Genomic DNA, 11,452 nt, shown 5'->3' on the forward strand with positions numbered 1-11,452 from the left:
TATGTAAATGTATATAAATATGTATATATAGATATAGCACAAGAGTGCATGAGAACATTTAGTAGCATTTGCTTTTCACACTCAGTCATTTACTTACATTTGTGTACAGACACAAAGACAAATACCTCTTCAGCAAAAATATGTACGGATTGTGAGTTTGAATTGAATACTGATGAAAGATCACACGAAAAGAAAACCAACATTTTCATTCAGTAATTTTCAGCTGTGGCAAACGCATCGTCTCGGTTTAACGCGCGCTCTGACAATCTTCAAAATAGATAATAAGTGCAAGATTGTTATAGGGAATTTATAATAAAGACCTGAATGTCTATGTATTTGCCTATGTGATAACATTCTAAAGGGTGACAAATATCGGCCGACTAGTGTAACAAATTTCATAAATAAAAGGATTTTGTTGTTAAGAAATATAAAGAAAAAATTAAGAAAGAAATTTTTTTAAAATTCATTTAGTACATTATTAGTATTGTTAGCGTATGTGTGCATACATATACATACGTACGTAAAAATGTATATTTGACATACATATATATTCATTAACCGCCACCACTAGTATAACTGGCACCATTTTAAGGTTACAGTCCACGTAATGATCACGATCCTCCTATGTTGATGCTAATGCTACACAATAGTAATTTTATTATGATACAAACACAAGTAGCTATCGCTCTATAAAAATAATTACTTTGGAATGCGTTTCCGTTTATGCTCTACTTCAATACATAAAATAAATATTTGTACATAAAAGCATGGATATATATATATATATATATATATATATATACATATATACTAACGGAGCAGATACTAGCTTTTTTCTTGTTTAAGTAAGTCTTTGGCTATCTGAGCATTTCAACCAATAACCACTCTCTTATTGCATTTGTAAAAACTGTCATAATCTCAATTCAAATGCCACAACAACCTCAAAACTTTCACATTTTGTATATAAATTTTCTCACAACCACGCACACAAAGTACTAAAAATTCTCATGAAATTTCTCAAACAGAAAAAAAAAAAAGAGCACATCAAACAGAGTCTACGAACGGAAGAACTAACCCTATGAATATCTATCTATCTACCCATCTATTTGTCTATCTATCTATCTGTCTACATGTCTGCTTAACTGTGTATATGTACGTGTGTACGTATCTCTCTTGGCACAAAATACAACACCAGGCCAACAGCACGACAGCAATAGAACAAAATATGAACTGAAAAAGAAATGAAAACGAGTCGAAAAAATTTGCTAAAAGAATTTAAATTTTTTCCAAAATCATCCATTCACTGCTGATATCCGGAATAAGTGCTTTTTTTTCAGTGAGAAAATTGTGCACGAACGTCGTCGGTAAAGGAAAATCATAACTGTAAGTAGTTGATAGCATTTTTTTTTTAAGTGCATACGTTTTCTTTAATTCTTATTATTGTGATACACATCCATACACATACATATATATATATATATATACGTACATACACATATATATATATATATATACATGTATACATACATACCATATACATATATGTATCCACACTATACCATAAATAAAATGTTATACGATGTAGGATATCCGCTTAAATATCAACCCGATTACCAAATAAATTAAAAACATTTTCTTTTATAAGAAATTAAAAAGAAAGAATAATAAGAAAGAAAGGGGGAAAAAAAACAAACGCTTCTCACATCTCTATTTAGATAGATGATAGCCAGTTTTCTTCTTTAGTTGATCATTGACATTATTCGGAGTATATCTTTTATATAAATTCACCCCCCGCTAAAACACATGCATATGCGAAAATAATTATTGACTGAGCTTAATGTATAATTTATACGATACCGCATACTGTAAACCGAGATTCAAAACAACTCATGTACAGATGTATGGCATTCGTATAAGAATACATAATTGTAAGTGCAGTTGGTGATTAATAATGAATTGTATGCACAAACGGATGTAAATCTTAATTCTTTCATTATAATTTATCAATTCCGCTGCTACCTACGTCACCATCTTCATTTAAAGCTTGGCCAGCCAGACTTGTAATTGTTGCCATTATAGTTTATATTCTTACGAATCCGTGCATATAAAAACAATTGTTAAATATAATTCGATGCAACGTTTATATTACATGTAACATCACAGTGAAAAACACTTGTAATATCAACTAAATTAGGAGGACTCGATGTCCTCTTCCTAAAGAATTTTTCCGGGCAATTAGATTTAACTACAGATCTACAACTATATCTAGCTCAAATTTCCGATCCGATTTTAGAGCATATTATGTTTAAAAAAAAAAACAAATAAAAAAAATAAAAATTTATATATATGAGGAGCTCTCTGAATATTTTAATATGTGAAGTCACACAAATGTTCGAATAAATTTTTATTTCTTTCAACTATGTTCAAAGTTCAATTCTCATTTTTTAGGATCGGAAAAATAAGAATCAAACTTCCCAAATTCCGATATTACAAAAGTTAATGCTTGGCACGAGTCTCGAGATGAATTCATCTTAACTTTTTGCTTATATTAAAAATGTAAATACAGAGTACATAAATTGCATTTGATAGAACTATTAGAGCTGCGGCCCACTATTGAACACTACACTACAGCACTCTACAAGTATTCATATTGCGACCTGTCAAAATAAGATGTTATATGGGAAGTGGTCGGAAAAGTGTTCTGATGTGAACCATATTCGATAGCTTTCCTCCTTGGGGAAAAAGACGCTATTGCCATCAATTTCTTAAAAATATTTAGGAAATTTCAACCTTTAACTTGAAAATAAGAATACATGGACAGACATCGAACAGATAGGCAAATAGACAAGCCTTCTGAATTGATCGGTATAATAAGACGTTTGTCTACATCAAGTTCGTCCGGGTGTTGCATACATCTGCACCTAAAACCTAATGTAACCCTTGTACCACATGTGGTTTGGAGTATAAAAAATATTATTATAGTAAATAACAATTCTCATCAATATATGCTACTTTTTTATTCAATCTTTCTTATTTATCATTGAAATTCCTATTAAAATATTACAACAAATTCAACCTTCAAAATGTGTAGAGAATATATTTTGAGCCTTTGGAGTTCAGAAAGTAAGCGTTTTGTCGCGTTATACTTAGCATCAAATTCATTATAGCATTGTTACCTATAAAAGCAGCAGTATACATACGTAAGTATAAAAACATATACAGTGACCGTATAATAATGCAGAGAATATAGAAACACACGCAAATCAAAAAAGTCAAACACCAGCCTGGAATGCTACCGGCATAGACGATGATCGAAAAAGAGTATGTCTTTTCTTGTTAAGATTATAGTGGCGATTGCGACGGTGGTAGTGGTGGTGGTGTTAATGTTGGCGATGTTAGTGATTGTGATGGTGGTTGCTGTTGCTGTTGTGGTGGTGGTACAATAAGTCGAGTCTATTAAAAACAAGAGACGTGCAGAACACGCAGCCAATAAACAAATCAACAACAATGTCAGGAGCCAGTCATTCCGTTACTGCACATAAGCAAGCATAATTTCATGTAATACACACTCACGCGTACGTAAATATAGATATTATCGTTTGTTCATAGTATATTACGATGCAAAGCATTTGATAAAGTTGAAAAATTAAGTTAAAAGAAAAGAAAAAGTCATCGAAAGCGTTATTGGAAACGAACCGTAATATAACATATAAAAAAGTATTATACGAACAAATAAATGAAAGATTAGAAAGGAAAAAACATGAAAGAATTTCAAGCTTTTGTTATTCACTATATTTCCTCTCATACGCATTCCATGAATTCATGCTTTTTATATATGCACATACACATATTCGTAATAGTGGCGAGGTATTCACATTTACTTGACCATAACCCTTCATCGATGCGTTCGTCTGCGTCGCGAGTGGCGGCTGAATTGCAATATTGCGAAATTCAAAAATAGCACCTTCCTCGAATGCCACAGCTTATCGCATTCACATTCCTACAATTTGCAAAGATCATATCAAATTATATTAAAAAGGAAAAAGGCCACGTTAGGAGTATTGTAGACATTTATTTTTTTTTTTTTTTTCATTCTCGTTATCGGAAGAAACAAATATATAGAGAATATATACATACACGGAAACTCATCATTAAAGTATAGCGAATAGGGCTAAACTACTATATATATATATAAATTTTTCTATTTATAAGGGTCAGAGTACACACTAATTGATTTCGTTTCGTGTCTACAGAGTGAGTTAAAGTTAAAGGCATACTTTATAATATATATTGAAATAATGTTTTTTAAAGAGCACCAGCTCAACTATTTCAGTTGTTATGCTTCTTCTTGTACATATAAGTTCACTGTATTCGATACTCTTAATTTATTTAAACTCTTTTTCCAGCTTCTACTCTTTTTTTGTGTTATCGTATCGCCGTTCAAAAGTAAAGACTACGGGGATTACTTTTTTTATATAAAACATTCAGGTAATTCATTGCGGTTTTTTAATCAAAAAGAAAAATAAAGGCGCTTAAGCGCGGCACAGAATTCATGCTATGCCTATGAAGATATTCTTAGCAAAAAAACAAGATTATGTCTCTTCGTATGTTGTTCTAAATAAAATATCTTGCATTTAACATTTCACGCTTAAAAACATAAGTAATAATTAAGTAATTTATCAATATGATGAAGAAGGCGAAGCATCTTGTGGGGAGCAGATTTTAATTGAACTATTTGATTTTAATTGAACTATTTGTTAAATTTTATGATGTCAGTAGCATTAACATTTATCTAATATTTTCTAAAATGGCCGATCTATTTATTATTCGAATTCACTTTGCAGTCAATTCATCATTCGACCTCTTTTTTCGACTACCCCTGAATTTGTTAGGTATTAATACTAATTAATAATAAAAATTGCTAATTAAAATCATGCATATAGATATGCCCGTTTACGTATGTATATATTATAGATTATATATAGATATATCCGTACATGTATAAATATATATATATATATATATATATATATATATATATTCAATTTTATATGTATTGCATATACACTCGCTCCTAACATATATGTATATATCATTATTATCATTCTTATTATTATAAATTTGGCCAGAGAATCAATTCTAAGACTAAAAAATTCCTAAAGCACTAGCATCCAAGGGTTTCGGCTTTTATTAAAAACTCGACCGCACTTGAGATTTGACAGTTGCTCGTCGAGACTCTTGCCTACTCGGCTGCTCAGGCGGGTTTATATGTATACAATATAATAAATTCTTTTGATATTACTGTCATTTGATATGAAATACCGTATTAACTTTATTTCTTAAATTGCTCTTCAGACCTCCGCGCCAGTTTGTTATCTACACTTTACTTCATTTTGAGGAAACGAATTTATTATACAACATAGATAAACTTAGTTGTTTGCAGTTTTCGTGGAAAACATTCGCTGACGGTAGTAGAACCTTAAAAAGTTTAAAATGATTTCTTATTTTTAAAAATTATTCAATTTATATACTGCCAGAAGTTTGTATACGTATTTAAATTGTAAGCAAACGAAAACACTGTAGTGGGACCCGACAGGCCATTAAATACTCTTTACCAGTTCTCTTAATATAGTTGTTACTGATATAATGATTTTTCCAAATAAGTTCTTAGATGGAAAGAGGGTCGAAGAAATGGTCCGATTCGAAATATTTTCAATAGCGTTCGTCGTTGGGCCAAAGCAGGTCGGTGCGCAAAGTTTCAATAAAATATCTCAGAAGACTTGATACTTTTTGATTAAACATAAGAAAAGAAGATGGACAGACGGGTAGATAAGCTGGGTCTATATTAGGTTTTTCTAGGCGTTGTATACTTCCGGACAACATACGCTACTTAATGTACCACAAATTTTGTAGGGTATGGACGGCAGAAAATCATTTTATTATTAGATGATATTATCGGATCCCTTGGATAATAATGTCCGAATTTTTCTAGGATTTTTGTTTATCTAATCATATTAAATCATAAGGCTTGTCGTCCATCTGATTAAGCGTAGATACATAACAATAGTAAGCATCGAGCTTATGCTGAGGAGTTGACTAAGAAAAACATTGACTCAGTAATTTTATTATTAACTGAAATTTTTACTGCAACGTATAGCTATGAACTTCTTGATACTATTACTTTTTTAAACCTATTCAAGGCAGACTTAATGATGATCTTCATAAAATTTATCACGTCGCGTGCAAAAATTTTAATGGCTCCTATAGTTTAATTATTTGTTTTTTTTTTTTTTTTTTGTTAAATCTGGTAAATAATACCGAAATTGCTTCATTGCCTAATTTAAATCTGAAAGCATTTTCATATGTATTTTTTCTTTTTTTAATGAAGAAAATTGTATGTATGTATATATGTATACGCTGTGTCCAAAAAGTGAGGCTTATTCAAATTTTTCCTTTTTTAAATCTATTTATTATTTCAAATCTATTGCGCCGTTTATTCATTAATCTTAACATAAATGTTGAGCTTTATATAAAACTATGAATTTGTTTTTTTTAAGTTTTGAACGTTTGCTTATAATCAATTGAAATGAAAGCAACTCACTCAACGCTCATTATCTTTTTGACTTTTTTCATTTTTGTTTAATGGCGTTTCCCTTCCAGGTGAATTTTATTAAACATAATAAATAAATAAATAAGGAAAATATGATTCTCATTATCCTAATTTCTCTGGTATGACTTTTTGGAACTTAATTCAAGGAATTAAATATTGTTTCCAGTCCCGATTTTCGGATTTTTTAAATTTAATTTTCAAGACGCACCTGTTTAGCGAAGTGAATCAGTGGGATTGTGTTGATTTCACTTTCCGTCCATTGTAGTTATGTTGTCTCGATTTATTCCGTCTCTGATGTCTTCTCGATAATCTTACAAAATTTACACTCGCAGGCTTTAGCCACCATATGGTCAGATATTTTCTTTCATGCAAACGTAAATATTATATATTTCTCTGCCAAGTTAATTGGCAAATGAAGATGGAAGATAATTTCTTCTGTGCCACTCCACTTGTGGTTACAATTTCGGATGGGTTATTTAAATGCGTTAAAAGTGAAAGCACTATTGGACTTTTATTTTAATTGCATTGACGCCGTCGTTATAATAAAATTCTATCATTTAAAGTGTATTCTAAAAACCTGCAACTTTGAATCACCTACGCATATTAATTGTATGTAAACAATGCCCTCAATTCTTTCTCGATTCACCCCGATATTGATTTATGATCATGAATTTTATAAAATTATCGTTAAACGCGCGGCCAGTATGATAGACTTTTCAGGGAAGCTGGTTTCGCACTTAATTCATTAGGAAAACCTGGAAGTAATTTCTAAAGAGTTGTAGTTTCGATTTTAAGCTATCTGCGAATATATTCAATAAAGCAAATTTGTTAACATATTCATTAAAATATTGAAAATGGACTTCGCCTTTAATGCTCTTTGAAACAGATATTCAACTGCTACACTCACACAATTTTAAAATTTTTCTTTCTTTTAAAGTAGCAAACAAGTAAAAACACTACAATGGGGGTATTGCGCATCATTAAATACCCTACATCGCCTCGCTTAATATGACTTTTCAAAATGAGGTGTCCTAAGAGGGTGTCCGATCCAAATCATTTTCAATAGTGTTCGCCCTTGAGGCGAAAACATGTTAATTTACCGCCAATCTTCGAAATTCATCAAAATATCTCCATAACTTCGACCTGTAGTTTGAATACGAGATGGATAGATGGACAGGCAGAGATATAAGCTTAAATCGATTAAGAAAGTGATTCATAATCGGTCGGTATAATAAAAAGTGGGTGCATCTCAAATCCATCTGGGTACCGCATACATGCGAACTAGCTTAATATATTCTTATATTATAAGTGGGTATAGAGTGTACTCACATCCAGACTATATTAATCAGTTTATCTAAACAAATACATATACATACATACAGAGGTTGAAAACCGTTAGTTGAAAATATTCATCAGGATTATATATATGTACTTTTCGCAAAAAGAGACAAAGTGAATATATATACGTGTTTGCATGTATATATATATATATATATATATATATTATTTTTACTTAATTATACACTATTACTTATATATAATATTCACTTTTATGCAATATTTAATTCAAATAATAGTCATATTTAAAGTAGATATAATCCTTTTATTTATTCGGTTTATAATAAATTTCGATTTTTATGTAGAGAGATCTGGCTATGGGCGTTTCGATTCCTTTTAAATAAAAATTCGTTTCACTCTATTTTATTTGAAGTACATACACAAAAGCAGAAAAGAATAAAATTACCAATATTTCTTCTTTTTTTTTTTTCGGTGCTCTGCGTAGTCTAAAATTTCTAGTTTCAAGTACATTTTTCGTTTTTTTTACTTTTTTTTCAATTTTATTTAATTCTTTTTATCTTCATGCTAGTTCTTTCACCTTTATGCTGAGGAATGTGGCAAATCCAGTTCTTATAGAAACAAAACTTGCAGCGTTCTTTACAGTAGTAGAGGCATGCATACATCTCAGACCATAAGTCTGTTTTTCTCTCACTTTACTCTTCAACAACGTGGAAGTGAGTGAACTTTTTTCAATAATTATGTGTGGAGGCAACTAGCCAGTGGTATATAATAGAACTGGTTTTACAATGCCCTCTTTCTTCCCCATTTGGTCAGAATGGCATATAACTACAGATATATGTATATACATATATACATATAAACACACACACACACACACGCACGCATATATATATATATATATATATATATATATATATATACCATTATATGTATATATACCATTATATATATACATATATATACCATTATATATATATACCAAATATATATATATATATTCATTCTAAGTCCCAAAAATACATTTAGGTGTGCGTGTGTGCAAGCATTGTGATTAATCTAACCGATGTTTGGTTACCTCTCAATCTCTCCCTAAGCTTATAAGCTTCGCTGATCTAATTTATATGTTTGTAGATATTTCATATTATTATCATTACTTTTTTCTTTTTTTTTTTTTTTTCGTTTAGTCTTGATTTGTGCGTTTGTAATGTATTCTATTTATTAACCTAGTTTGCTTTTGTGTTAGAGTAAAAAAAATATGTGTTTACATATACCATGCACTTTACGTATGGAAGGTATGATTATTCTTAATTCACATATTCATAAATTACCTAAACATTGATTATGTATTATTTTAAATTAGAGCGTCGGATAACCGTAAGCCATTTCTTAGTCTTTCGCCCTGCCCAGCTTATGAATTCCTTTCTATTCGTATATATATTCATGTATGTAAAAAGAAAAATAAGTGAATTTACTTGAAAAAATTTTTATATTTAAGAAATGAGCAAGGTAACGACATCCAAACACATGGGGACGCAAGTTCCACTTTACTTGTTTAAAAAGTTCATAACAATGCGAAAGCATATATTATTAAAAAGTGTTATCGGTGCGGCTAGGCACACATTTTTCCCATAGACAACCATGCGACCATAAATAACATACACTTCGGAATAAATATGAAAATACATTATGACATTTATAGAAGAAATCCTAAAAATTGATTTTAGTTTTAAAGAACTACCTAAAGTGTATGCGAAAGAAATAAAAGGTAGCCTGTTGCCGGTTGTTCGACGTAGGAATGTCAGCGAATTATATGTTATACCCATCACCGAAGGAGGTTGATATAATCATTTTGTCAGAACGTTTGCAACGCCCAAAAGGAGGCCTAAGACATCAAACAAAGTGTATATATTCTTGATCAGCATCAAATTTAAATCGATTTAAACATGCATATCTGTCCGTTTGTGTTATGTCTGTTGCAAACATTCTTCTGGCCGCAAAAAAGGAAGCTTGGCAGAAACATTGAAAGTTCTTGTATGCAGGTTGGTATTGAAAATCGGCGAAATTGGCCGGGAGAGACGCGTGCAGTAGCCCGTAAAATGAGAATACTTTTGTTTTCCAAAACGTATAAAAAATTGGAAAAATGTAAAAAACTCTACTCTACTCTACTCTACTGCTCAATTTTATAGTGTGTCATAATCTTATTGTTTTTGTCAAAACCTTTATAACACACATAAATAAGCTTTAAGAATTCCATAAAATGTAGAAATGCGTGGCCAGTTTCACAATCGGAATGTATCTGAGCATATCCGCCTGTTCGTCTGCCCAACTGTGTAGTATCAACGATAAACATTCTCCCGTTCGCCAAACTGGAGATTTCGCTTACAAATTCGCGAAAGAATTTGAAAATGACCCAAACTTCTCAAAGTACGCACCCACAACGCCAAACTTGTGTCACAGCCGCGCCCATCCAACATTATAGAGTATCAAAATTTAGTTCTTTTCCATTTTTTTATTTTTTTATAGGATAACGGTGATGGGTATAAAAGATTTAGGTCACGACCGAATATAATTTTCTTACTTGTTTTATGTTTTTCTCAATTATTCAGGCGAAAGTCTCCACTGCTGTAGCAGGGGATAATTGTCAGAAAGTAGTGAGAAGAAAGACCTACGAAATGATTGCGGTCTTGGCGATGTGTTCCTCCCGATCGGAAAATATTATGCCTTTGCCGACCTAGCTTCGCTATAGCTACAATCACAAACCAATCGTGTAAAGCATGGTCTATCGCATAGAAAACTGAAGTCGGTTATGCTGACTTAATAATGGCACTTCTTTATCGCCATGCGTTGGGATTTATCTGAAAGAAATTCAGGTTTTCATTACTTCTAAAACATTTCATGCTAAATCCCGAACTGTTCACCATTACTTGACATCCGTAATCCCTGCTACCAATAAGCACCTGACATATATTCTTCGATATGGCATACCAAGCTTGTTTAATACCTATCATTTCAAATTATTAAGAAAAGGTCTGGGTAAAAAATACATTCACTAGCAGAGACTTGCAATTTAATTCGAAATTTTGAAATATGTAAATATTGAAATCTGTCTATGTTGGCTTTTATGGTTCTTATGGGCGCGATACGATGCCTTGTCGTCATTACATTTTATGATTGCTTGAATGTATTTTCCATCCTGCGCTCGATCATATCATCCAATTACCTTAATGTTTTTCCGGATTTTTCGCTAACACTCGTCGTCAACGACCGAGATCTTTTGCCAAAGTCTCTTGTTTTTTCAAATTCTTCGCGGTCACAAAGAAATGAATATTTGTAACGACCTTATTAGTTATATGATACCGTTACAATCGAAATAGATGGTAATCAGAAAAAGAACATATAAAGAAACTAACCAGCATTTTCGGGGTTGGACTTATGGTGTTTTTTTGTACATTTTACCTTAAATGAAAATTGTTGCTTTCAGTTGTTGTAATGTGTTAGTCTGAATTCGAGTCAAATCGTTTTGTGGACTGGCGGTTTTGAAGC

This window comes from Glossina fuscipes, unplaced genomic scaffold (assembly GCF_014805625.2).
Source record: "Glossina fuscipes isolate IAEA_lab_2018 unplaced genomic scaffold, Yale_Gfus_2 61, whole genome shotgun sequence".
NCBI classification, from domain to species: Eukaryota; Metazoa; Arthropoda; class Insecta; order Diptera; family Glossinidae; genus Glossina; species Glossina fuscipes.